At 52.0% G+C, this 27749-nt stretch overlaps 1 long non-coding RNA gene across 2 annotated transcripts in view; it reads right to left on the bottom strand.

The window, feature by feature from the left end:
• The window catches only part of LOC138993216 (uncharacterized), a 313834-nt gene that overhangs the window by 117905 nt on the left and 168180 nt on the right, over positions 1-27749 (bottom strand). For both annotated transcript variants that reach the window (XR_011468251.1, XR_011468250.1), the window contains one exon: positions 24165-24266. This is a non-coding gene — a long non-coding RNA (uncharacterized lncRNA). The remainder of the gene's footprint in view (positions 1-24164; positions 24267-27749) is intronic.

The following is a 27749-nucleotide window of genomic DNA, read 5'->3' as shown; positions in this document are numbered from 1 at the left end:
GACCCAAAACTGGAACCCACCCACCTCCCTCCAAAGTCTGTGGCTGGGCCGTCACTGCACCGTCCCAGGCCTGAGAAACTGAACGATGGGCACATTTTTGTTCTCCTCACTAGGAGCCAAAGAGGTGGGTCTCACACTCATCTGAGATCATTTCAGAGAACTTGGAAGCGCAGAGAGGTTAGGAAACTCGCCCCAGGGACCCCAGCAGCACTGAGTCCAGGAGAGGATGTGGGCTCAGGGGATGAGGAGAGATGGTGAACGCGGGGCCTCTGACAGAGGGACTGGAGGAAATGCCTTCTGTGCAGCCCATGGGCTCCAGATCTAACTGGAAGGCTTGAGTTTGAGAGATGGGAAAGGCTGCTAAAATCCTAGATTATCAGGGCAAGATGGCAACATGGCGCCCATCTAATCTGAGTCTTCATTTTATCTTATTTTTAAAAAACACATTTTTATTATTTATTTCAGAGAGGGAGAGAAGGGAAGAAACATCAGTGATGAGAAAGAATCACTGACTGGCTGCCTCCTGCACACCCCCTACTGGAGATGGCGCCTGCAACCTGGGCATGTGCCTTGACCAGGAATCAGACCATGACCTCCCGATTCATAGGTCGATGCTGAGCCATACCAGCCAGGCCTGAGTCTTCATTTTAGAGTTTGGGAAACTGAGGCTGGAGGGGAGAAGGGGCTAGCCCGATGCCTCAGAGTCAGACAGCACAGTCCCAAGAGCAGGTGACGCCCTGGCCAGAGTGCCTGCCAGGTCTGTAGAGGACAAAGTGAGGGTTCTGGGTCCATAAACCCAACTGTGGAAAACTCTCCCGGCAGCCTCTGGTAACCACTGACTTGCCAGTCCCAGGCACAGCTGGGTCCTTATGAGATCAAGCCCCTTGCTGCCAAAAAGGCAGTGTCTAGTTCGGGCTGCTTGGTTCCGTGGTGCAATTTGGGCAGACTACATTTGAAGAGGGCTCTACCACTGATTGGCTGTGTGAGCGTGGCATAGACCTGCCCTCTCTGAGTGTCCGTTTCCTCACCAGGCAGATGGCTCGGAAGGGAGATCGCTTCACAGTGAACACAGATTTCTGGACCAGATTAAATGAAAGGAAGTTGCAGAGTCTAATTAACCGCCAAGTGCCAAAGCTGGCACGTAGTAGGTGCTCTCCATAAAGGCCGTTCTGAATCCATCAGAGGCCAAACCCACATCCTATGTGACAGATGAGTCTCAGGGGAGATGTCACTTCTAGAATCACCTACAAGCACCTACCAGACATCTCCATCTACAACCCCAGGAGGGAAAAATACAGCAGAATTTGGAGAGGTCTGAAATAGCGCCACCATGCATCACGGCCCAAGAGACAAGACTGGCGCGTCCTGGTGACGAGAAACAGGCAGGGAAAGTTGAGGAGGAGGGTTCTTGGGAGAAAACAGACTTGGAGGTTTTCTGTGTGTGTGTTTTTTTTTTCTATTTAAGGTCTCGCTCACTGCGTGGTAAGACTCATTTCTGGTTCATGATCTTAGTAGGAAAACACTTTCAGCCTCAACAGTAAGAATGGACCTGGCTTGGAAAGTCCTCGCAGGGCGGGTCCTTCTGTCTCTGGTGTACGCGCTGCCCCCGGGGAGACGCGGTTGAGCACTTGATTTGAATAATGACACTCTGAGGATCTCCAGGGGAAGCACCCAGGGCAACCTTGACTGGGGACCTTATGACAGCGGCAGATTTAAATCAAGAACATCTGGGAGCCCAGAAGATTCCCCCTGGACGGCCATGCATTTGTCCAACAAATCCTGACGGCTCGCCCAATGCAGGTGCTCTGTTGGCGACAGATGTCACCTCGGGAACAACCCAGACACGGACGAGGCTTGCACTCCATCAGGGAAGCTTTGCAGAGAGATTCAGGCCTGGTGACAAGCGCTGGGTAGAGAAACAGTCCCAGGAGCTGCAGGGTGTAACTAGGGGGCCTGGTCACTAGGGGACCGAGTGAGGGCAGGGAGTCCAGGAAGCCCTCCAAGCCCTCCAAGGAGGGGGCCCTGAGGGTGAGAGTTAAAGGATGAAAGGGGGTGCGTGGGTTTCCTGGGGCGGCTAGAGTGAAATGCCACACACTGGGTGGCATAAAACAACAGGAATGATTCACTCACAGTTCTGGGACCTGCAGGATAAGGTCCTTCCTTGCCTGCTCCAGCCGTGGGTGGGTTGCCTGCCCCCTTGGGCCTCCGGGGCCTGTGGAAGCATCACCCCAGTCTCTGCCTCTGTCTGCCCATGCCTTCTGCCCTGGGTGTCTGTGACCTTCGTGTCGGGACACCGGTCATGGGATTAGAGCAGGGGTCCTCAAACTGCGGCCCGCCGAAAACATGTATCCGGCCCGCCGGGTATTTTTGCCGCCGCTGCCTGTTGCTTAGCAGCCGACTAGTTTTTTTTTAAACTATAGTCCGGCCCTCCAACGGTCTGAGGGAAAGTGAACTGGCCCCCTGTTTAAAAAGTTTGAGGACCCCTGGATTAGAGGCAACCTCGATCCAGGGGGACATCATGAACCGGATTCCATCTGCAAAGACCCTACTTCCAAATGAGGTCACATTCACAGGCACCCCGGGTTAGGACTTGAACATGGCTTTTTGGGGGACCCAATTCTACATACAACAGGGAGCCACACAGGTGGGTGAGCAGCCGGCAAAGCCCGAAGCTGGCGAGGGAGCTGGCTGGGCAGGAGATAGTGCCTTTGGGGACACCAAGGAGCCAGTGTGATGAGAGGTGGGATGAGAGGAGGGGGAGGGGGTCTTAGCCCTACCTCACGACCTCAGGAACCCAGGAGACAGGGAGGAGCCACGGGGGAACTCACCAGTCTCTCCCCCTCTGAGGAAGGCCCGCCTTCTGGGCTCAGGCTGGAGGGCCTCCAGGAGACTGACACTAGAGCAGGGGGCGCAGCCATGGGCATTTTCATAGCCCGATGGGCCTCACCTGCCACCAGCCTGCCCCTCTGCAGAACCAGAAGTGAGGCAGAATTTTCTGGCAACGATGTGCTCTCTGCTCTGGAAATCCAGACGCTAAAAGAGTCCGATTTACTCCAGAGCTGCTGCCAGTGGCGGGGAGTAGTGGGTTTTGGGGGGGCTCCTAACAGGCGATAGGAAGAAAAGACAGTGTCCTCTTTCCCAAAACACACAGCACCTTGGCTACGTGTACAAAATACAGTGTGGTACCTGAGATAGGTATATGCTACACACACGTGCGCGCTTTAAATATCTATGCTACATCTATGTCATACCTATATGTGCTTGAAGTCTTAAAAACATGTTATCATTACCTATGTATAAACAAAGACCCACGCACATAGATAACAAAGACCAAACGTTTCCTGTTTGAAATAAGAGTGTATTTCCGGTGCCGGCTGTCTTTGGTGGGAGGTCATTCATTCATCCACTCATTCCTTCCACAATGTGTCAGGCCCTGCTGGAGCCCAAGACAAAAACCCCTGCCCTCCTGCAGCTGACTGCCTAGTAGGACAGGGGAGCTAACGGAGCAACGCAAATAACCACGAGGAACTTTAAAAGGTGCCAGAGACAAGGGGGGGAAACAGTGGCAGGAGAGAGGAGCGCCCCAGAATGTCGCGGAGTCTGAATGGTGCACGCGGTGGGTAGGGGAGGCCTCGCTGAGATGGTGACGGCTGAGCAGAGACCTGGGGAAGGTGAGGGGGGTGGGCAGTGAGGAGAGAGAGAGCCCAGCAGGTGCAGAGCCTGAGGCAGAGCCTGGAGGGTCTGCGAGGTGAGGGACCGGATGGCAGTGCATGAGGATGAGGGAGACAGAAAGAACACAGCCATGCCCAGGGGTGACAAGGCTGGACCACAGGGCCTCCCCGACATCACAAGGCCTGTGGCTTTCCTCTGAATCGGAGGAGAGGCCTTTGGGGGTTTTGAAGCAGATGTTATGCGTTCTGGCTTCCATTTCAAAGGGTCACCCTGGCTGTTGTTTTGAGAGCAGATGACAGAGGGACAAAGGCAGAGGCAAGGAGGCCAGGCTAGGGCTGCTGCAATAATGGCCGTAATAGATGACGGTGGCCCAGACCGTGACAGGGGCAGGGGTGATGAGAGGAAGTGTTATTCTGGACCTATTTTGTTAACGGGTTGCCATTAACAAAGCTGGAGGAGACCACAAATTGGGAGGTTTGGGGGGAGGTCGGTGGTCATGGTTAGACACCCAGCTGGAGAGGAGGTGAAGGCAGCTGCCTGTACCCGTCCAGGCGCCTGAGGAAGGGAACATTCGGGAGATGTCCACGTGAAAAGACACAGACATCCCTAAGGGCACAGGCGCTCTCTAAGGACAGTGTGCAAATAGCAAACGGAAGAGATCTAAGCATTGATGCCTCAAGACAAACACTGTGACTCTACAAATTAGAGTCAGGGATCTCTTACCCTTTGAGACAGCATGGAGGGGCCTGGAGAGTGTTATGCCAGGCAACATAAGCCAGTCCGAGAAAGATAAGCAATCTCACTCATATGTGGAATCTAATGAACAACATAAACTGATGAACAAAATAGATCCAAAATTTTGTCCAGAACAAAATAGAGACATTGAAGCATGGAACAGACTGACAAATCTCTGAGGGAAGGTGGGGGTGGAGTTGGGGGGCTGGGGGTAGGGGATGGGGAGAAATTAACTGGGGAACTTATATGCATATATGCACAACCCACGGACACAGACACCAGTGTGATGAAGGCCTGGGAGGGGTAGGTGCAGGGTGGAGGGGGTCAGTGGGAAAAAGGGGGGGACATCTATAATACTTTCAACAATAAAGAAATTAAAGAATAAATAAATAAAATGAAATTTAGGGTCAGGGACAGGAAAAACAGGCAAAGTGGCCTGAGGGGAGTGGCCAGGCCAGGGGGAGAGGAGGCAATGCAGGTGAGAGGGTCCTGAAAACCAAACGAGGGACATGTTTCAAGGCGGACCTACTAACTGGGTCAAGGGCAGTTCAGGGTCAAGTCAAAACCAACCTCCGAACAACCCCTGGAGAAGGCGCTTACAATTAGAAAATGAGGACGGGGGTCCCCCTGACACTCAGGGATGCTCTGTCTTTCCTCTTGCACCAGACACGATCATCTTGGTTATCTTAAAAATGAATGTAATTTTCGTTCTTGTCTGTCCTTCCCACTGGATGTCCATTCGCTATGTTTCGGGCACCTGGTGCATTGCCTTATTTAGTCTTCACAACAACTCAATGTGGGATCCTTGTTGCCATTTTACAGATTGGAAAATTGAGGCTGGGTGAGGCTAACTCTGGTGTCTGAGGTCATTCCGTTCATAGCAACGCGAGAGCGGATCAGAAACCTATGCACCAAGTGCCCCAGACACAGTGGCTCCCTTCTGCTCCCTATCCATCCATACTGTTCAGTTCAGTAAGTTGTACCCGGTGGTCATCCTTTTTATAATCTTGCCTCTTCTCTCGTGAGATGCCCCCCCTAAGCCTAGACTTGCTGCAGGACACATGGCCAATCCCTGACGAATATGCCCGCCAACAACTGGCAGGTGGCTTGAGTTTCTTTTTATAAAGAAATGAAAGTAACACCACCTTACATACGAGAACTGGGGGGGGGCTTGGGGGAGTCACAGAAAACTCCATTCTGACCGTGCCTGAATAGTGTGGCGGAATTATAGCGTCAAAGGAGAACTAAATATCTTAGAGAGGGCATCGTGTGAAACCAGCTCCTCGTTTTCAGCTTGTAACTGAGCCCCGCACACCTGCTATGGGGAAAATGAAATCCACCATCGCCTACGGACGGGGCCACAGGGATTTATGGGAAAAAGCCAGAGAGTGTATGGTTTAGGCGTCGAGGGACTAACGTTTCCCTCACAACTGCTCCATTCCACCGTTGTAGCAGGAAAGCGGCCCTGGACAATATGGAAACAAAGGGGCAAAGCTGTGTTCCCATAAAGCTTTATTTACAAAACTGGGCTGTGGGCCAGACCTGGGGTGCTGGCCATAGTTTGCTGATTCCCCGTTTGGAACAGTCCCTGCAAGATGCCCATTTAATGAGGATCAGTGGTGGGACAGGCACTCCCCACATTTTCCTTCCTTCCGACAGTACGATGTTGTGTGCGTAGCACAGGCCAGACAACCTCCAGCCCCTACAGGTGAGACATGGGGAGTGGAGACGCCCACCCCCCAGGCCTAACGCTCAGCAGGCTTTAGGCTGAGCAGAGTGGGGAGAGACCTGCCCAATTCTTGACCCCCTGCCTCTCATACCCCTCCTTAATCCTGATTCTCACAAACTCACGGCTGTCAATGGGGAAACTGAGACCCAAAGGCCACAAGCCTAGACTGAGGATGAGTCTGGAGTGTTCCTATGACTAGTAATGATAGCACTGGTTAGCAACGATTAGCATTGAGCACGTACAATGTGTTTCCACGGGTTATCCTATCTAACCATTTCCTCCTCACAGCCCCAGGAAAAGTTATATATATTACAGGTATATATATTACAGGTATATATATATATATGCACATGCAGTGTTACATGCTATACCGTAAGAACCCTGAGGCGGAGCAGTTGTCTGTACCGAGCACTGAGTACAAGTCCAGGCTGGGAGATGCTCAGCCCTGCCCTTCAGCACCGCCACGCCCTTTCTATGCCCCTTAGCAGCTGACAAGCACCACAGGGGGACAGGGCGGCAGGACAGAGAAAGAGACGAAGGAAAAACAACTGTCTTGGAGACCCCGGGCTGCCGAGGGAGGGGGAGGGGGAGGAGGACCGAGCATGCTGGGTGACTTGGGGACCCACAGCAGGCTTTTCCGGAGCAGGAAAGCGGGCTGAAGGGCAGTGGTTCTCTCAACCACCGTGGCACAGGCTCAGAGGGCTGCCCCGGCGAGCGCTGAACTTGGCTGGGCGCGCAGGGTTGTATAATAACCTCAGCCCTGCTGGGTCACTCCAGAACACCAGGGCAAACTTCGTACCAGAAAAACAAACTCACCAACGCTTGCCAGTCAGACAAGTCAACAGAGAAGTGACTGCACACCAGGGAGCCCCCGACACCCCTCCCGGGCCTGCCGGGCTCATAATGAGCACGGCGACCCACACGGAGGAGCGCTTCCATGTCAGGCACATGTGCTTTGAGCTGTATATGAGCCAACCACCTCAACAGTGTGGCAAGGACAGTCCTAGAGCTGGGGGAGGAAATCTTCCCATTTCACAGATGGGTAACTGGAGGGTGAGGAGCTCACTTGGATCACTGTGCTCTCTAGAGCGGACCTGGGATTTGCTCCCAGGCAAACAGATTCCAGGAGCTGTACTCGGGCCTCCATGCTACAGAGACAGTTGGGCAAGTGGCGATGGAAACACAGATACTGGAATCAGAGCTTAGCTCCTCCACTTCTAGGTGAAGCTGGATGACCTTGGGTCAACTATGCTGAGTGACTCTTGTCTCACTGGTAGAGTGGGGATTCCCCAGGTCCCAGGGTGGTGATGAAGATGGGAGATATAGGAAAAGTGGCTGCAGCAGTTCCCCCATAACTGGTGTCTGGTCTTATGGAGCCCAGGGCCTCTACCACTCAGAGAATACAGCAGGGGTCCTCCCTGAACCTCAGGCTTCTCTTCAGCTCCCACAGAGTCACTCCACTCTCTGCTTAGTAAGCTCCCACCTCCGGTTCCCAACCCTGACAAAGGCTACAGAACACCCACCCAGGATCACCCAGCCCCGGGCCTTCCTCCCTCCCCTCAGAGTCAGCCTTCAACTTTCCCTCGCCCCACTTCCCCACCCCCCTACCAGTTCATGATGCTCCTTCCACCCAGGAAGCAACAAGAGAAACAGAAAAGGTGGAAAAGTCAGCCAAGTCGACGTGGCCATTCTCCCGAAGGCTGATGAGAAAAGAAACAGAAACGACGGGTTCACCCAAGGCAGTCTTCCACGGAGGCGCCGAAATCTACTCGAAAGGAAAACCTCCCATCGGGCGGGCAGGCCCTCCTAGGAGGTAACCCATTCACAGACACAGAGTTGCCTCAGGAAGGTGCGTTTCCTTGTCTGCGAAGTGTCTCCTCTACTCTGTGAACTTGCAGGCCTCCTTCTCCCAGGGAGAGGGATGGGGTCCATGCAGAGTGGCTGCATTCCAACCTCATTGGTTTCCTTTGTGATCCTGTGTTTCATTATATGTGTTTTCAAATCATTATTCTGCAAATGCCACCAAAGCCTCAGTTTGTTAGTTTGTTAAAAGAGTCCATGGCACTGTCCCCGCCGCTCCCCCCGCCTAAAAAAAAAGGTTCCAGAGCTCTGGTGCTGGCTTGCCAGTCCCTAAGAGCTCAAAATCTCCTTGCCCTTCCTGAAACTACTAGAGGCCCGGTGCACGATTTCGTGCCCCGATGGGGGCCATCGGGAGCAGACTGGCTGGGGGGCCAGTTGGGGGTGGGGCCGGCCAGGGTGAGGGGCCGAGGGCGGTTTGCCAGCCGGCCCTGCGCCCATCAGGATGGGGGGCCCTGCTGGTGGGGGGGTCGGCCGAGGGGAAGGGCCACAGGCATTTCGGTTATTCTGCCGTTCGGTCTATTTGCATATCACCCTTTAATTATATAGGATTTCCTACAGGTCAGGTTTCTGATGGGTTGACAGATGGCACCAGGTTGCCTGCGCCTCTCAGCATCCCTGCAAAGTCCTGTTTTACCTGCAGATCTGTGTATCGGGGGGAAAGGGAGAAACAAGGCAAGGAAGGCAATATTCCCATCCATACACACATACTTTTCCCATTATGACCCCTACCCTTCCAGAAGAGATAACCCTGCTCAGTTATCTCTTCTCCCGCACTATCTGCAAATTCTGGGAAGGCAGAGGCAAGGATGAGTCTTTTTATTGCAACATCCAGAACAGTGACCAGGATGAGTAAGTCTCTGATAAATGTGTGCTGGCCGCATGAGAGAAAGGAAGTGTTACTGCATATGCGCCTCTCCTCATCTCCACGTGTAAATTTCCCTCCCACAAGCAAAGCCCTGGGCATTTTCTCTTGGCCTCAGATGCCTGTTTGCAGTTCTTGACCTTGTCTTCTTATTTGGGCCACATAGAGGACAAGCTGGAATCTTGTCTGCCTCCTAGGTCAGGGGCTGGCCATGCCTCCTCACCACACAGATATTTCCTGTTTGTCCTTGCACTGGGCACGTTGCGGAGTGAGGCATCTATACCAGCAAGAGAATTGGGCCTTTCAAGGTGGGTATCGGTGGGCCACTCCACCCCAAACCGACAGAGCACACGATCTTTTCAGGGGTGCATGCAACATTCCCCAAGAGAGACCATAGGCTGAGCCGGAAAAGAAGTCTCAATGCACTTCAAAGGGCTGAAATACATAGGACATTTTCCCTGAGGACAATGGAACCAAATGAGAAGTTAGCAAGAGGAGACGCATAGAAAACCCAGATATTTGAAGAACCCCTCTCAGTGCCTGACACAGACTAGGCCCTTGATAACTGTAGTTCCTTCTTCCAACCACTGCTCCAATGTCTTTCTCCATCACAGTTAGAATCCCGGTGCGGCTGCTAAAAGTGAAGGCTGACCAACGCCAGTGGTGGCACCCAATGCCCGGTCTTTAGTGCACTGGGAAAATTGGTCAACCTTGGAGCCCCTCTGGGCCTCTCACATTTCACCAGATCCACACTCAGACAGGAAGATTGCTGCCACACCGCCAATGGGGTCACCCCACTCTCCACTCTGAGAGCCCCAACATTCTCGAGGGGCGAAAGCTCAACTTGGGGACGGGCATGGCTCTATTCACTCAGAATATTTTCTGGCAGATAGGATCTGATTTGTTTTTGTTTAAGGAGTTTCACTGACACCCCACTGCCAATGAAAAGGGGGCTCTGTAATAAATCAGATCAGTCCTGTGACAGAAAATAACCTTATCAGTGCTCTGATCACAAACTCCATTGAATAGGAGTGACCGACAGCCATCACTACCACCACCACCACCACCACCACCACCACCACCACCATCACCACCACCATCACCAACATCACCATCAACACCACCATCATCACCACCACCTCCACCAGCACTGGGAGGGCCAGCGAAGCGCTGCAGGGACAGTTCACTGGAGTCAGGGTGGCCGGGAATGGCCCCTCAGGAACAAGGGTGAAGGTGTGCCCTTTGAGCTGGGCCTGGAAAGATGTTTTGGTTTTCACCAGGAAGAGCCTCGTCAGTGGGAAACTCTCACTGGCAAAGGCAAGGAGCTGCTGAAAGGAATCCCCCGCTCAGGCGGCTGGCAGGACAGTGCACAGAGGGCCCTGGGCTTGTGGGAGTGTCACGTGAACTGGTTTCCACGTCTCTGCAAACATTCTGATCAGCACAGCACGGTGGGGAAGAACGCAGGCCTGAGTCTGGTGGACTAAGCTGACATAATGAGCAAGAAAGTTAACCTCTCTGGTTCTGAGGGGGCTCACCGACCATAGCTATACTGACTAAACAGGGCCCTCCTTGCAAAAGCTGAGCCTCGAGCTTGTCCTGACGCTTCCTCGCGTTTCTGCTCCACTTCATGTGGCCCGGGTCACCTCTGTCATCCCTGTGCTCACAGACCCCGTCTGCTCATGGGCTGACATCTCCCAAGGAACTATTAGTTACTGTCCTAAAAAAGAAAAGACCCCAAAACCACAGAGAAACGGGGCTTGGTCTGCTCCCAGGACTGGAGATGAGTTTCCACTAAACAGGGCTCATGTGCTCACAGCCAGAGCTGGGGACCTCACTTCATCTCTCTTGCAAAATACATTTCTGCTAAATAACTGATGTGATGTCATCTGAATCCTAACCATTTCCCAGCTGCCCGGGGAAGGCGCTTTCTGCCTGGACCACAAGGTCCTGGTTATTGATCTGCGGGCTTCATCCTGCAAAAGGGGCCAGGGGGTTGGAGACTTTCACACAAAGCAGCCCTTGCTGTGAGCTCACCTCCTGTTTCTCACAAACCCAGGTCTTGGGGGTCTTGTTCTGCACCTGAGCTTAACTCTTTAAATCAAAGATCCTAAGACATAGATTCATCTTAGGGTCTTTGTCCCATAGCCAGTGGTATCAGGGGTTTAACTGGAAGCATTTGCTTCTTTCTTAGTGGTACATGAAGGAAAGGTGAGCTGTATAATTGATGGCATCTTAGATTGGAGGAAATGCGGTGCATGCCAGTAAGCCGCATTTGCTCGTGAGGGCCTCGTATGTAGGAGATGAGTTAGGGTGGAGTTCCAGTTACTACTGCTGAGCACAAATTACGGTAACACTGGCCGTTGTAAAATAATAATCGTGTGATGTCATTCATGTGTTTTGGGTCAGGAATTTGGAAGGGCTTGGTGGGGTGGTTCCCACTTGGGGTTTCCCATGACCTTGTAGTCAAATGTCGGCTGGGCTGTGGTCATTTGAAAGTGCAAATGCACTACACTTCCAAGATGGCCGTTTGCATGGCCATTGGCCAACCTGGCAGCTGGCTGCCGGCTCAGCTGAGACCACGGACCACACCACCTACCCGTGACCTCTTGAGGCAGGCTCGGCGCTTCCCCCAAAATGAGCAGGAAGGAAGCCAGGTGGGAGCCCCATGACCTTTTGTGGCTCTACTTCTTGAAGCAGTAAAAGGACTCAGCAAAAGGACACGAACCCCATCTTTCTACAAGAATGTCGAGGAGTAGGGCCACTTGTTTTGAAACCTTCCCTGGTGAGAACCCTGGTCTGACTGGTGCACAGACACTACATTTGGGATTGCTTGGTGCCCAGGAGCAAAAGGGAGAAAAAGAACCCAATGTGATAAGGAGCATTTTCTTTTCTTTGTATTTTTATTGCTTTTTACACAAAGGAAGGGAGAGGGAGAGAGAGAAACATTTATGTGAGAGGGAAACATCCATCAGCTGTCTCCTGTAAGCCCCCTGACTGGGGATCCAGCCCACAACCCCGGCATGTGCCCTGAACAGATCTCAAACTTGGGCAACCTTTCGGCACAGGGACAACACTCAACCAATTGAGCCACACCGGTCAGGGCACGAGCATTTTCAAGCGAATGCGGAATCGATCATCCGGTCACTAGCATGATCACTTTCAAAGTACTCACTGGTCTGGTGCTTTCTGGTAAGTGGATCTGGGGCAAATGTATCAGGTTCACAGGAGACCTCAGGCTGTATCTACTGTAATATTTACCGAGCACGGTGATTTTAGAAGGTTCTGGATTCTACGAAAACTCTAATGAACAAGGCAGTGCCTCTTTCCGCACAGGGCTTATCTTCTGATGGGGAAGGCAAAAAGTTATCTGCAATGATATCGGCAAGTCCTCGGGACCACGGATAATGACCGAAAATGAGGAGTGGGGGGATGTGTGTCACAGCGGGTGGTCAGAGAAGGCCTCTCGGGAGTTGACATCTGAGCGAAGATCTAAGATAAGTGAGAAATGAGGCCGGCAGGGATGCAGGGGAAAGAGTGTTCCACATAAGGGTCACATTCCGTGCGAAGGCCCTGAGGCCAGCCTGGGCAGGTATGCTTGGCCTAAAGCAAGAAGGCCAGTGGGGGGAATGGGGTGGCGGGGGGGGGGGGGGGGGGGCGGGCGGCTTGGATTTTATTCTAAGTGAGACAGGACTCCACTGAAGGGTTTTGTTGTTTGTTTTTTAATCAGGTGAGTCCACTAACTGTTTTATTTTGAATTTTTTTATAATATATTTTTATTAATTTCAGAGAGGAAGGGAGAGGGAGAGATGGAAACATCAATAGAGAAAATCATTGACCACTGCCTCCTGCACGCCCCCTACTGGGGATCGAGCCCACAACCCAGGCCTGTGCCCTTGACCAGAATGGAACCTGGGACCCTTTGTTCCGTTGGCTCCATCTACTGAGCCAAACGAGCCAGGGCTCCAAGGATTATTTTATTATTAGTTATTGTTGTTAATCTCTTACCATTCCCCACTTATAAATCAAACTTTATCATAGGCATGTATAGGAAAAAACCTAGTCCCATAGGGCTTGGGACTACCCACAGTTTCAGACAACGATTTGGTTGATGTTTTTACAGCGTCCCCCTGGCTGCTGAGAGAGAAAGGAGGGGAGGGGAGGCACAGGAAGGCCAGGTAGAGGCAGTGACTCAGGCAGAAAGTGGAGGTGGCATGGTCTGGACTATCGTTGGTGAAGAGGATAAGAAGTAGGGGGATGGGCATCTCATTTGAAGGAAGATTCCAGAAGATGTGCTAATGGCCCTATCTACCAGGCAATCCTCTAACCTGGCAAACAAGACACATTTCCCTCAAATGCTTAATTGCTGCCCAAATTCAAATCTGATCTCTCCAGAGGATGTCCATGTGGGTGGTAGAAAGTGAGAGAGACCTGGGTCAAACCAGCTCCTGCACACACTGGCCAGGGGTCTTGTCCCTCGTGGCATAAAAAGGCCTGCAATGCAGACATTGCCCCCTCCTCCCCACCCTTACGTCCCCCACACACATCCCCACCTACCGACAAGAAAGATGTGAGGAGATTCTAAAGAATAAGCCACTGGCTGGAAAGACCCTTTCAGAAAGAGTTCAAAAAAGTCTAGAGCCTTCTGCCAGGGCCGTCGGGGGAGACCCACCCCCATTTGCATGGGCCAGTTGGGTATTTTGGTCATTCACTGCATGACAGGACTTAGTAGTCACAGCTCCTCCTTCTTTTACAAGTCACTGTTCTCTCAGGAGCCCTTCGTGTCAAAAAGAAACCACCAGTGTTACTGCTTTGAGGCAGGCGTTAGGGGGAGTTTCATGCTCCATGAGTCTCAGCAGTGACAGGGTCAAGGTTCGCTTAAGTGGCACAAGTGGCTGATGACCAGATCAAGGAGCAAGCCCATGACCACTTTTAATGTGTGTGTGTGTGTGTGTGTGTGTGTGTGTGTTTTACAAACACAGGTACACAGCCATTTGCTATGTGTCAGACACTCTTCCAATCATGTAATAAAATGTCTTGTCCTTTAACGCTCATAACCCTCACATGCAGTGAGTATGATGATTGTCCTTCATTCCATACCCAATGTGCATCCATCGAGCACTTCACACATGTGGACAGTGAGTCACAGAGAAGCCAAGTGACTTCTCCAGGTCAAACAGCTGATTGGTGACAGAGCCGAGATTAACACCCAGAAACCCTGGCTTTGGAATTGGGCTCTTGGCCACCTTATTAAGCCGCTGGATACGGTGCTTCGGTGGAAATCTGTACAGCTATTGCAAATGCCTTCAGCTGCAAATAAAAAGCAACTCCACTGAGGGTGGCATAAGCAAGTAGGAATCGTGTCCGTAACACCAAGTCTGGAGGCATCTTCTGACTGGGGCTGGTGGGAGGGCTTGCCAATGCCACCACACGGCCAAGCTTTCCTGTCTTTTAGGAACATTTCCGCCAGTTTAGTCCATTGCCTATTGTCCCACGGTTGCAAGGTGGCTGCTGTAGCTCCAGGTATCATACCAGAGATCCAGGCGGGAAAAGGTAACATGAGCTTCCCCTAACAGGGGCTTTGTCTTTTTATGTGGAAAGAGAATGCCTCCCCTAACACAATCAGAAAACCTATCTGCCAACACATGGCCGCCATGACCATATCTGGTTTAAACCAGTCTTGATTCATCTAATGCGGCTGGGGTTAGGGCCTGTCTTCCCTGAGGCCTCCTCCTTACCACCCAAAACTATCAAGGCACCACGCAATGGAGAGGCAAGGGCTACTGAGGAGACAGCAGACAGCATGTGCCAGGGTGAGAGTTACTACCCCCATTTTACAGATGGGCACACTGCAGTCACAAGGTCAAGATCTCAAGGCTGGCAAAATGGTAGCCCCAGCCTGGCCGGTGTTGCTTAGTGGTTGAGCATCAACCTATGAATCAGGAGGTCATGATTCGATTCCTGGTCAGGGCACGTGCCCAGGTTGCAGGCTCAATCCCCAGGGACAGGGGTGCAGGAGGCAGCTGATCAATGATTCTCTTTCATCATTGATGTTTTTCTCTCTCTCTCTCCCTTCCCCTCTGAAATCAATTAAAAAATATATTTTAAAAAAAAATGATAGCTGCAGAATACTAACCCAGGTCCCTGCAATTCTAAATCTCAAAATTCAAACTGAACAGATATCCAAATGACTTAACAACAATAGCTATAGAGCTTCAGGCAAGTGACTCAAGCTCCCTAAGCCTCAATCTTCTTATCTCTAACTTGTGGCTAGTCATGGTACCTAACCAGCCGGTGGCCGGGAAGGGAAATGAAATAATCCAGCAGACCCCGAACAACACGTGTGAACTGCACGGTCCACTTACACACGGATATTTTTCAATCAACAAGCACAGCCTGCAAATGCATCGTCTCATCCTTATGATTTTGTTAATGACATTTCTTTAAGAACTCCCAATCTGGTGTCTCCAGAACCGTCTCTATTCAAACTGGGACACTGTGACAGCGCTAAATGTCTAAAAAAGACTGGAATAACAGGAATAGACTAGAACCCCTTCAGCCACCCTGGGCATGTGGTCACCCGCAGTCCCCCTCCACAGCAGGCTCCGAGGGCAGGGACCGCCCCCACGAACCACAACCTGACATCTGCCACACGCACCCCACACCCACACGACTTTACTCAAGGGACCAAGGAACTTATGTCTGACTCTCACTCTCACCAGCCCCTCAGCATCCAGCATTTCTGATTAGGTATCTGTGAACCACAGGCTAGGCAGACTCACGTCTTAGTGTCCAGGTTGTGAACAGAACGGGTACTGATCACTTGGAGGAGCACCAAATACTAGCATAGGGAGCGACAACGGGGCCTGCTTGGCATTCATCTGCAGCAGTGCAAACCGGGCTGGCAAGTACTTTATTGAAATGGGGTTGGGGAGGGAGCAGTAGCTACTGAAAAACTTGCAGTGAGTGAAGGTTAGCAAGTGGAAATGACTGATGCCCTTAAAAGAAACAAAAAAGGCAAATGGAAGCGAATGATCTCTTCCTCCGCCGGGCTGTCTCTGTGTGGTATTTTGGACAGTGTGAAACATAAAAACTGCGGGCTTTCGGAAGCTCAGTTACAAGCTTATAAACTTGTTTTTCCATGTGAGAGTGAGGACGACGGGGAAGGAAGGTCACCTGGGTTGAGCACCACCTGGGGAGTCTCACTTGATCTCCTGGAGGCCCGGCAGGGCAGGAAGTGGAGGCTGGAAGAGGTGAAGTCACCTGCCCCAGGAGCTGGCCCAGGAGGAGCATCACAGACGACCACCATCATTCCCGTAACAGAGCCCTGCTCAAGCCGGGAGCGGTAGCCCTGGGGGTGTTCAGGAACAGCAGCGGCACAAAACCCCCAGAGACCTTGTGGGGCTCCAACTCCCACGCAGCTCTCACACTCCTTGACCTCGACCTTTCACCTGCAGAACCACCAGACCAACGTGTAATACCTAGTCCAGGGGCCCAGCGCTCTCGCCCCACGTGGGAAGGCCTCCCGGGGACCACTAGGGAAACCCACAGGCACCCGGTGAATCAGAACCTGCGACCCTTGTGGCCCTGCATCTCCAATCAGGGGAATACAGAGACACCCAGCCTCGGGGCTCGGGGTGGGGAGCTCTGCCTATGAATCATGGCAGCCAGAACCGTCCTTCCCTGGGCCTCCCTGGGAACCCACTGAAGGGTCGGCTGTATGTTCCCTGGGGGGAGGGCAGTTTCTCGTGGGAAACAAGCCCCTGTCGTGGGTTCTGGTGGCCTCTTAGAGGCCTCATCAGGTCACAAGATGATCCTGCTGCAGGTGACAACGCTCAGAAATGCCCGATGAAACGCTCACCGGTGAGTGTGGTTTTTAAGTTTTCTCTTAGTGAATACTCACTTAGGTAACTGGGAACCCTAATACTACTGGATGCAACCCAGAGATGGTTGGCGCTGTGGCTGAGAACACAGCACTGGCACTGGATAAACCTGGAAGGACATCTCTGATGTCCTACTCTGGCCCCGGCACCATAATCCTATATAATACAAGCCTAATATGCAAATAGACCCAATGGCGGGATGACTGGTCGCTATGACGTTCACTGACCACCAGGGGGCAGATGCTCAACGCAGGAGCTGCCCGCAGCCAAGGCGGGTGCCAGCGGGGCCTCCCGATTGCCCAATCGGTCACCACACAGAGAGAGGCAACCAGTGGAGGGGTGGAGCCGGCGAGTGGGCGGCACCAGGCCGGCCAAGACTGGTGCCAGCAGGGTCTCCCCCCACCCCATCACCCCGCCAGTCACCCCACAGATCGCTGGCCAGGCCTAGGGAGCTTACCTGTGCATGAATTTCGTGCACCAGGCCTCTAGTAGGCTAATAAGACATCTCAGAAAAGCAACCACCTGCAAATGAACAGATCCTGGGTAATTTCCCAGGAATCTCAATACTCTGACTGCAGCTAGAGTTCACAAAGGACTACCGTCGTGCAAAGGGCAGCTTTCAGTCCCCCCAAATTTCATCCCCACAAACGGAGGGCGATGGTTTTGTTGCTTTTCCAGAGCACTGATTCTGGCTGTTTGCATCAGTACAGACCGTTTACTGGGTGAGGCTAGGAAGGGCCTCCACCAACATCGCTGCTTGGATTGGGGTTTCTAAAAATAACTCCCGAGAGGCCTGCAGTGTGAGGGAAAGACACACGGCCGACGGCCGCCCACAGCTCTGGGGAGGAAGAGAGCGAGCCTTGGATGAGAATTACCTAAGGGCCTGAAATTGAGTGCAAATATCTCCTCGTAGCAATGGCTTTGTAATTAGCCATCCGAACGGAATCCTTTCAAAACCAAAGCAGTTCAACAAGGAAGTTTCATTGAAAAATAAAATTTCCAGACCAGCCATGCTGTCAAAACCACATGAACAGAAGAAAGCTCAGCCGTGACCCAGTCACTGAGGAAAGGTGTCACATGCTAAGGGAGAAGGGGTGCGAAGGGGGCGCGTGGGGAACGTGGCCATGTTCACCCGAAATAAGAAAGACTGTGTTCCCGCACCTCACTGGATGGTCAGGAGGATGAAGCAGGACACCGTGCGTCCACAGAGTCAGAACATGCGCAGCCCAGGAGTGCGTGTGGCGTGAGCAGGGCAGGAAGGAGATGCATCCTACCTGCTCAGGGTGGGGACCAGGACATCAGCATCCCCGGGCGCTCATGGTGTGTCCCACCTGCTCAGGGTGGGGACCAGGACATCAGCATCCCCGGGCGCTCATGGTGTGTCCCGCCTGCTCAGGGTGAGGACCAGGGCATCAGCATTCCCGGGAGCTCATGGTGAGTCCCACCTGCTCAGGGTGGGGACCAGGGCATCAGCATTCCCGGGAGCTCATGGTGAGTCCCACCTGCTCAGGGTGGGGACCAGGACATCAGCATCCCCGGGCGCTCATGGTGAGTCCCACCTGCTCACGGTGGGGACCAGGGCATCAGCATTCCCTGGGAGCTCATGGTGTGTCCCACCTGCTCACGGTGGGGACCAGGGCATCAGCATTCCCTGGGAGCTCATGGTGTGTCCCACCTGCTCAGGGTGGGGACCAGGGCATCAGCATCCCTGGGCGCTCATGGTGTGTCCCACCTGCTCAGGGTGGGGACCAGGACATCAGCATCCCCGGGCGCTCATGGTGAGTCCCACCTACCGGGTGCTGGAAGCCTTGTGCTGTATCCTTAGGGTTGGTGGCTGGGGGCTAGTTCTTTATAAAGTGTCACTAGGTCTTCAATGGGAAGGCGGGAGTGGGTGGGGAGATCAACCAAAGAACTTGTGTGCACATACGCATACCCCATGGACACAGACAATAGGGGGGGTGGAGGCCTGGGCCTGGGGGCGGGGGGGGGAGGGGGAGGCTAGAAGGGGTCAATGGGAGAAAAAAAGGGGACATATGTAATATTTTCAACAGTAAAGACATTTTAAAAAAAGAAAAATAAAAAAATAAAACCATTCTATAACTTAAAAAGAAAGAAAATCTATTCTACGGAGGAGTAGCGACCCTGCTTGCTTGGGCCTCGCATCGACTGGCGATGTGCAGGGGGGTAAGAGGCCCTGCGACTCCCAGCTGCCTGATGTTTGGTAAGTTGATCTCTCTGAGCCTCTGCTTTCTTCATTGTAAAGTTTATTTTTTTCGTATATATTTTTTATTTATTTCAGAGAGGAAGGGAGAGGGATAGAAACATCAATGATGAGAAAGAATCACTGATCGGTGGCCCCCCGCACGTCCCCCACTGGGGATCAAGCCTGCAACCCTGGCACGTGCCCTGACTGGGAATCGAAGCGGGGACCTCTTGTTCGTGGCTCGACACTCAACCACTGAGCCACACTGGCCGGGCTCTTCATTTTTAAAAAATGGCAAAAACAACAGGTAACATTTATCAGGCGTGAACTACGTGTGCACTCTAAGCCAGTGTTACCCTCAGCAGTTATTGTTTATTAATGCATCAAGTATTTGCATCACGCTGGTATTATTCTCCACAAACAAACGAGAAAGCTAAGGCGCACAGCAAGGTGCGGTAACTGGCCCAAGGCCACCCAGCCAACACATTTCCAAACAGGGATTCTATGGGAGGTCTGATTGGAGCCGGTGCTTTAACCAAAACACAGAAAGGGCCTCATGGGGCAGATATGTGATGAGATCATAGGAAAAAGGTGCTTACCAGGCTACCTGACAGAGTAACTGCTCAGTAAATTGTAACTACTAGGGACCACTGAGAACTTACTAGTCATTTCTTTGGTGAGACAGAAGCACCAGGGCTACACAGCAGGCGCGAGGCTGAGGGGAAGCAGCTGCCTGCTGTGGTCCTATTCCCGGACAGGTGTTCTTCCCACCTGTCCTCAGCCGGCATCCTGCCTGGGACGCCCGGCATGGGCAGGAGGTGGGCGCTCGGCCGCCTGAATCTCTGTCCTGACCTCTCCCTGGGGAGCCCAGAAGGAAACTGACGTTGGAGCCGCTGGCGTGGGAACAGGTCTGACGTCCGGCTGACAAGAATGGCAAATTCCAGAATGAGTTGGGCAGATCTGGGTCCAAGGTCACGGTCGCGTGCTGGTCGACTCAATCAGAAACTCTGCATGTGGTTAATCACAGACGTGAAAGGGGACGGTCCCTTGAACGAAAGAGGCAAGATATACTCACAAAATTGCAAAATGAGAGATCTGGTGTGAAAGACTATCGCTGAGTAGGTAGGTGCTCAGCCCCTGTACCTTCGTCCTGACTCAGACACGCCCAGTTCTGCTCGGGTTCTGGCCAGGCAGGCAGCCATGAGTTCTGATCCATTCTCTCTGTCAGGAACTGCCTTCGGGAGGACGCCCAGTCCCATCTGGCTAATCAGACACGGGGAAGTGGCCCTAGCCAGTTTGGCTCAGTGGACAGATCGTCTGCCTGTGGACCAAAGGGTCCCGGGTTCAATTCCAGTCAAGAGCATGTACCTAGGTTGCAGGCCCCTCCCCGGCCCGAGCCCTGGTCCAAGCACATGCAGGAGGCAACCAATCGATGTGTTTCTCTCACATCGATGTTTCTCTCTGTCTTTCCCTCTCTTTCCACTCTCCTTAAAAATCAATGGGCCGAAACCGGTTTGGCTCAGTGGATAGAGCGTCGACCTGCGGACTGAAAGGTCCCGGGTTCGATTCCGGTCAAGGGCATGTACCTTGGTTGCGGGCACATCCCCAGTGGGGGGTGTGCAGGAGGCAGCTGATCCATGTTTCTCTCTCATCGATGTTTCTCACTCTCTATCTCTCTCCCTTCCTCTCTGTAAAAAATCAATAAAATATATTTTAAAAAAAAATCAATGGAAAAATATCCTCGGGTGAGGATTAACAACAACAAAAAAAGAAAACTAAAAGACTCAAGGGAAGTCTACCTACCGGGGGTTTTGGGGGAAACTGTCTTCCTTAATAGAAGACAGAGTTGCACTAAGTAAGGCGTCCCCTCTCCCCTTCCCTGTACCCTTCCTGCTCAAGATGTTGTTATGATATGCTGATGTGCAGTGAGCAGGCGCCTCAGAGACGCTAAGCCAGTGCCCTGATGCGCCTGAGCTTACAAACGCATCCTTCCCGCCCCCTCTGACAGCGCCAGGTGCCGGGAGGACGTGGGGAAACCGGAACTCGGAGCACACCGGTGGCCCGGCAAGCGGCACAGTCATTCTGGAAAACGATCGGGCAGCACTTGTGAACGCACGATGACTCATCCACCTCGGCTAGTTTCTCTGACTCTCCCACAGTCCATGCGACTACAGGTGTGCACTGCCTGTCACAGGCCACGGCTGGGCTCATCGGCAGGGCCGAGACCAGCCAATGGCAGGACCTACGGCAAGGGGAGGGGAGACGCAGCCCCGTATGAGCCAGGTGTACACAGAGCAACCAGGTGGGATCTACAAAGATGGAACAGCCGGCCCTCTGTATCCACAGGCACCGAATCCGTGGATTCAACCATCCATGGATCGACAGTATGGGGGGCGGGGGGAAGTTATGTTATTGCTGACGTGTACTGTGTAGTTAGACCTATGATGGTCACGGCGGGACTGAACATGTACACGCTTTCTTTTCTTGAGACATTTCCTTGAACAATGCAGTATAACAACTTTACACAGTATTTACATTGCATTAGGAATTAGAAATAATCTAAAGATGCTTTAAAGGACATGGCAGGATGCGGGTAGGTTATATACAAGTACTGTACCCCTTTCCATAGGGGACTTGAGCATCTGTGGATCGGGGGATCCCCGGGGTATCCCGGAACCAGTCTTCTGCAGACACCAAAGGAGGGCTGTGCTGAGTAAAAAGACAAAACTGAGAGAGAAACCAGAGAGAGATCTGTAGCCGAATCCCATCTGTCCAAATTCAAAACAGATATCCAATCAGAACAACACAGGAGGAAGCGTACACACAGGGCCTACAGCAAACCCACCAGGGCGGATGCCTACCGGGAGCAAAGGGGACGGGCATGGGGCAGCCAGAAAAAGAAGAAGGAGCGGGATCCTAACAGACCAACAATAGCGTGCCTTACATGGAGGAGGCTTGCACAACACAGCTCAACAGAAAAAACTCAACCAGATGTGGAGGCAGAAAACCCAGGGATAATGTGCCCGTGATTCTTTCTGGCTGCGGGTCCTTTGGGGATAATCTGACAGAGCCTCCGTTTCCCCACAGTGGGAAGCAGATATGAAGAGCGGCCCTAAAGTGTCCTGTGAGCGTCCATGGAGATTCATGCTGAGAGCCCGAGTTTGGGACCCAGCAGAGGCTTTGTGAATGGCAACTAAGGACTCAGCTTTCCCATCTGTAAAATGGGGATTATGACATGACAATGGTCCCTTTGGGACCATTACGATGGGCTTTAAATGAAACAGGATAGGAGAAGGACAAAAGGCCCGGTGGTGGCACTGTGTCATAGACTTGGAGAAAGAGGGCACGTCCTTCAGGGAGCTGTGCGTGTACCAGGTGCTGTGCTGGGGGCTCAGCAGCCCGTCTCAGTGGGTGAGGCACAGGGAGCCATCATACTGGGGAGCAGCGTCCCCCCGCCCCCAACCAGAGCACCTGTCACGACCTGTGCGCACAGCCTGAGGGAGCGGTGGGGATGTCAGGCTGCCCCTATGGGGTGCCCCTCTTGGGGACACAGGGGTCCCTACAAATCCATATATACATTTTTCTTTTCTTCTGTTGCAATAAGCCATTTTTATAACTGGATAAGGGAGGTTACCAAGAAGACAGAAGAGAAAAAGTAACTGTCATACTCCTAGGACCCCCAAGTAGGTACCCACATCTTCATTTTTCCAACAAAGAGCACAGCTCTCTTCCGCACTTTCCGGAATCCCCGGCAGGACACAGCGCTGCGTGCGACTGTGACTGGGACACCACAAACTGCCACTGCTCTCCTGAAGGCGGCTAACTCCTCTCCATCGTGGGAAAGACTCGGGGGCGCAGAAGCATCAGGTGCCTCTGGTGGCATTTTGTTTGGGATGCGCCCCTAAATGCACCCAGCTCCAAAACACCCCTCCCTGCACACACCTCTCCGCCCCCCCACCCCCCGCCCCGCCTTCTCATTCCTCCAGGAGGGTTACAAGGTCAAAGGGACGCCTTGATGGCTCCTGATAAGTACTCTTTCCAAAAGACCAATTCCTGCAGCCACTGGCCACGGCGCCTGGGCCAGGCTCCCGCCACATTCTGAGAACGAATGGACTAGACAAGGAAGGCGGGGAGAGGTCCGCGAGGGACTCTGCTCTGGTTCTCCCCTTCCACTCCCCAGCCTGGACCACCCACCCAACCGATTCTTCACGGACGGATTGCTCAGGTGCCTGTGATCACCGAGACTGCAGGGAGGCATTGCGACAGCCAGGCCATTCTTTAGGGCAAGACCCCAGGTAGGGAGTCCAGATTACCACCTGAGGAATGTTAGATAACCATGGAGGAATGAAGGGACAGATAACGAAACCAGTCGGTCCAAGATGGCTCGGGTGTGGGCGCTGTGTGGTCTGGGTGCACATGCCCAGGTCGCAGGTTCGATCCCCGGTTGGGGTGTGTGCAAGAGGCAGCCAATCGATGTTTCTCTTGCACATCAATGTTTCTTCTTCTCTCTCCCTCTCCCTTCCTCTCTCTCTAAAGTCAATAAAAACATGTCTTTAAAATAAATAATCGAGGGTTTTATTTTTCAGAGCTGGGTGGATGGTGTTAGGGCTTTCTCCAGGTTTTTGCAGCCCTGGCATACAGCCTATCAAATATGCTAAACCTACCCAGAGGCTGCCTTAAAAACAATTCCTGTTTGCAAAAGCCAAGCTGCAGCTGACAAGCTGCTCTCAAGTTATATAACTATGTATCACTGTTTCAATTTCTTAGCGTTGTTTTCCCATTTTGAAACTAATCACTGTATCTGTTTTCAAACTTGTTTGTGAAGTCCTGGCAGGTCCCGGGCACCTGCTTCTAGTGCCTCCTGGTCAAAGGGACCTAGCAGAGCTGTCTGGTCGAAAATGCCACTTCTAGGCCCCACCCAGAGCCTGCGGGTTAGAACAGCAGCGGGGTGGAGGGGAGCTCAGGAGTCTGCACTGTAGCAAGCTTCCCAGGTGATCATTTGCAAACTGAAGTCTGAAAACCACTGCCCGAAAAAAGAAGCCGAGAACAGGGAGGCAATGCTGAAGGGAGAAGGTGAAACCAGAGGCCACAACATGGCTCCTGCGTTGCATCCCTCACACCCCACCAGGGTAAACAGACCGCAAAACCCTGGTTCGTCCTCCACTGGGCCCTCCCCCACACCTGGAAAACAAACAAACAAACAAAACCCCCCACAATACTCACGTTCAGCCTGGGGTGGCGTTTGACCATTCAGGTTTGCAGGAGGAGAAGGGTCCCAAAGTGATGGGCGCGCTGTTTGAAGACACGCCGCTGCCAGGGACCGTGCTACAGGGAAGAATATAAAGAACGCTGTCAGCCAGATGTTGGCTGCAATTCGTCCTACCCTTGGTCTGGGATAGATAACTGGCCCCAGCAGCGAGCAGTCTTAACTCATCCACGGGAGGGGGGTTTTGTTCAACGTCGAGCCACACACACCAAAGCCTTGCACACGGGCTTGAGTGCGTGTGCACACGGACACACACACCGAACATGGCGTGCAGGTGCACTCCAGCTCCCGCCATGGTTCAGGGAGGCAGCCTGGCTACCGGAAGTCATCCGGACGGTCATGTGGAGTGCTAGCAGGTGCCAGGAAGTTCCTGGGCTGAAAGTGGGTTTGGAAAAGGAGGAACGGATAAGAAGGGCCCAGTTTTGTGCTGTTTTCCAGTGTATATTCCGCACCAATTCACCCCTGAGAGTATTATCAGATCCAGCCTTCTGATGAGGAAATTGAGATGCAAAAAAAGGATCCGTGACTTCCTTAAGCTGCTAGGATCAAACCCCGACCTAGCTAACCCCGAAGTTCAGGGTCAATGCATTATGCAGAGCCGCCTTAACTTCACAAACTGAGGGGGTGGCAGAGGGGAGGGGGTCTGCTCTGGAGAGAGGGGAGCCTACGGTATCTCCAACCAGTGAGAGAACCAAAGCAATTTTTCAAAATATATTTTTATTGATTTTGAGAGAGAGAGAGAGAGAGAGAGAGAGACCACATGGGATACAGCCCAAAACTTGGGCATGTGCCCTTGACCAGGAATCGAACTGGCAACCACCCAACTGGGCCACACCAGCCAGGGCAGCAAAACACTTTTTTAGCAACTAATTTAATTCACAAGCAATAAATGGTCATCGGAAAGGAAATCAGAAATCACAGATGAGCAATAAGGAAAACAAAAACACGCATGGAATCACATCCTGCCCCAAATAACTGTGTCGCGCATACCCCATGTGTTTTTTTTTTCTAGCGAAATACTACATGCTTTTTCCTAGCCTACAAGATGATGCAATTCGTGCAATGTATCAAAAATGTTATAATATTGATGTTTGTGCGTGGGCAGTTAATGACGCTTGCCCAATCCTAATCTTCTGTGAGTTTATGTCAAACCATGAAATTTGTTTGCAGATTCTAAGGGGGAGAGACCACACCCTTCACTTCTTTTTTGTTTGTATCCTGTTGTCCTCTGCTCAGCAGCCACTAATACATTTAGGAAGAGTTGGAGTGTTTTTTCTGTCTAAATGCTGGGTTCTGGTGGATGAGGCAGTCTTGCAACAACAACAACAAAAAAATGTCAGGCTGGCTTTGGAGAATTCGTGTTGTAGCAACTGAGAAAATGATTTTTTAAAAATGTATCTTAATGCCAAAGGGAAAAGCAGCTCTTCTCTGCAGAAAGGCCCGGAATCAGACCTTCCATGCTCCCCTCCCCCACTGCAGGGACTGGCCCTCCAAGTACCCATGCACCCGGCTCCTAGACATTCCCTAGTTGGGAGAGTGAAAAATAACCTCCTTTGCCTCCCCCTTAGCGTTAACAAGGCTCCCTGTTGAGATGTAGTTAATCACATCAATTAAAAGACTTTTACACTTGGCCTTGCCTGCCAGGCACAGGCCCTCTGACCAGGGAAAGGTGGGTAAGATAAGTCATGTCATAAGATAACGCATATTTTTTCCTTTTTCCCCCTCCATCTATGTTTTTGTTTTGTTTTTAGTTTTGTTTTTTTTTTCATGTAGACATCACCAACACATGGTGAAACATCCAGATCCTAAGTGAACAGTTGGATGAGTTTTGACAAGTGCACAGACCCAAAACACGAAACCACCAAGACACAGAAAGCATTCCCCTCACCCAGACATGTCCTTCCCCTCATCGCCTCTGCCCTCCTTCCGGAGGCAACCTAGCACCAAGGATTAATTCGGCATTCTCTAAACATTGACAAATGGAATCACATTGTGTTTGAAGAGGAGTATGGCCTGGTTGGTGTGACTCAGGGGTTGAGTGTCGACCCAGGAACCACTGGTTCAATTCCCAGTCATGGCATACGCCCGGGCTGCCTACTCGATTCCCAGTAGGGACTGTGCAGGAGGCAGCCGCTCAATGATGTTCCTCTCTCATCGATGTTTCTATCTCTCTACCCCTCTCTCTTCCTCTCTCTCTAAAAATCAATAAAACATATTTAAAAAAATAAGGAGGAGTGTGAATTATGAGCAAGAACGGGCAGTTCCTAGTGGGAACGAAAAACAGTGCAGACGCCTTGGGAAACAGCCTGGCAGGTCCTCAAAAAAGTTACACACCGAGTTACCATATGACTCAGCAATTCCACTCGGGCTTCTATACGCGAGGAAAATGAAAACACTCGTCCGCTCAAAATCTTGTACGTAAACTCTCAGAGCGGCATTATGCATAATGACACCCCCTTCCCCCCCCCCCCCAAATAAAAACAGTGCGATGCCCATCACCTGGCAAATGAGCAAATAAAATGTGGCCTTCCGTCCTCCAAGGGAGCATTACTCAGGCACAGAAAGGAATGGTACGTGGGAAGTACAGATGCTGAGACGTCGTGAATGAACCTTGCAAACATCACGCTAAGTGAAAGAAGCTGGTCAGGAAAGAACGCATAGCGTAGGATTCCCTTTATACAGAATGTCCAGAATAGGCAAATGCATAAAGCGGATTACAGGTGCTTAAGCCTGGGAGGGGGTTGTGGAGGCAACAGCTAAAGGTCACAGGCTTTTATTTATTTTTTGAGGTGGTGAAAATGTTCTAAGATTGGGAAATTGCATGGTATGTATGTAAATGAAATCTCAACAAAGCTATTTAAAGAAACCAACCATTTGGAATCCACAAAAGTAGAGCCCGTTGCGATGCCCAGAAAACAGCTTCCCCGCAGTGGAATTTTAACGGCAGGGTGTGTGGCGTTGTGAGACCTCCCCCCTCGCCCCCTGAGGAACATAATGGTGCCCAGGAAGGTCTCCTTCCCATGACCAGGTCATGGTTTTGCTGCTGCTTTTCCCCCAGGTCCCTGTCCTGCCTCCAGCGTCGAAACTCCTAAGAGTTCAGGAGCCGGTCACCAGATCCATTCCTTTCTTCCACAAACATTTACGAAGCTGGTATGTAGGAGAAAGCCCACAGCCATATCTAGTGTTGTCATCATATTTCCCTGGTTTCGGGCGCCTGCATTTTTAAGGGCATGTTGGATGCCTCTGTGTGTCTGGTCCTGTGGTTAGCAGGTGATACTAGCAGCCTGGAGGGGTAGAAAGAGCCCGGGGTGACAGGAGGGCCGAGAACTCAGAGGTCCCTGCACTGGCCCTAAATCCTGATGCTGCCATTCACACATGCACAACTTCACCTCTTTTGTTTTTGTTTGTTTGTTTGTTAATTCTCACCCGAGGATATTTTTCCATTGATTTTTAGGGAGAGTGGAACAGAGAGGAAAAGACAAGAGAGAAACATCGATGTGAGAGAAATACATCGATTGGTTGACTCCTGCACAAACCCTGAC

Source organism: Myotis yumanensis, unplaced genomic scaffold (genome assembly GCF_028538775.1).
Source record: "Myotis yumanensis isolate MYYU_CA2020_CCGP unplaced genomic scaffold, mMyoYum1.0.hap1 SCAF_15, whole genome shotgun sequence".
In the NCBI taxonomy this organism is placed as follows: Eukaryota; Metazoa; Chordata; class Mammalia; order Chiroptera; family Vespertilionidae; genus Myotis; species Myotis yumanensis.
The sequence above is the reverse complement of the archived record's forward strand: the minus strand, read 5'-3'. Positions and strand labels throughout refer to the sequence as shown.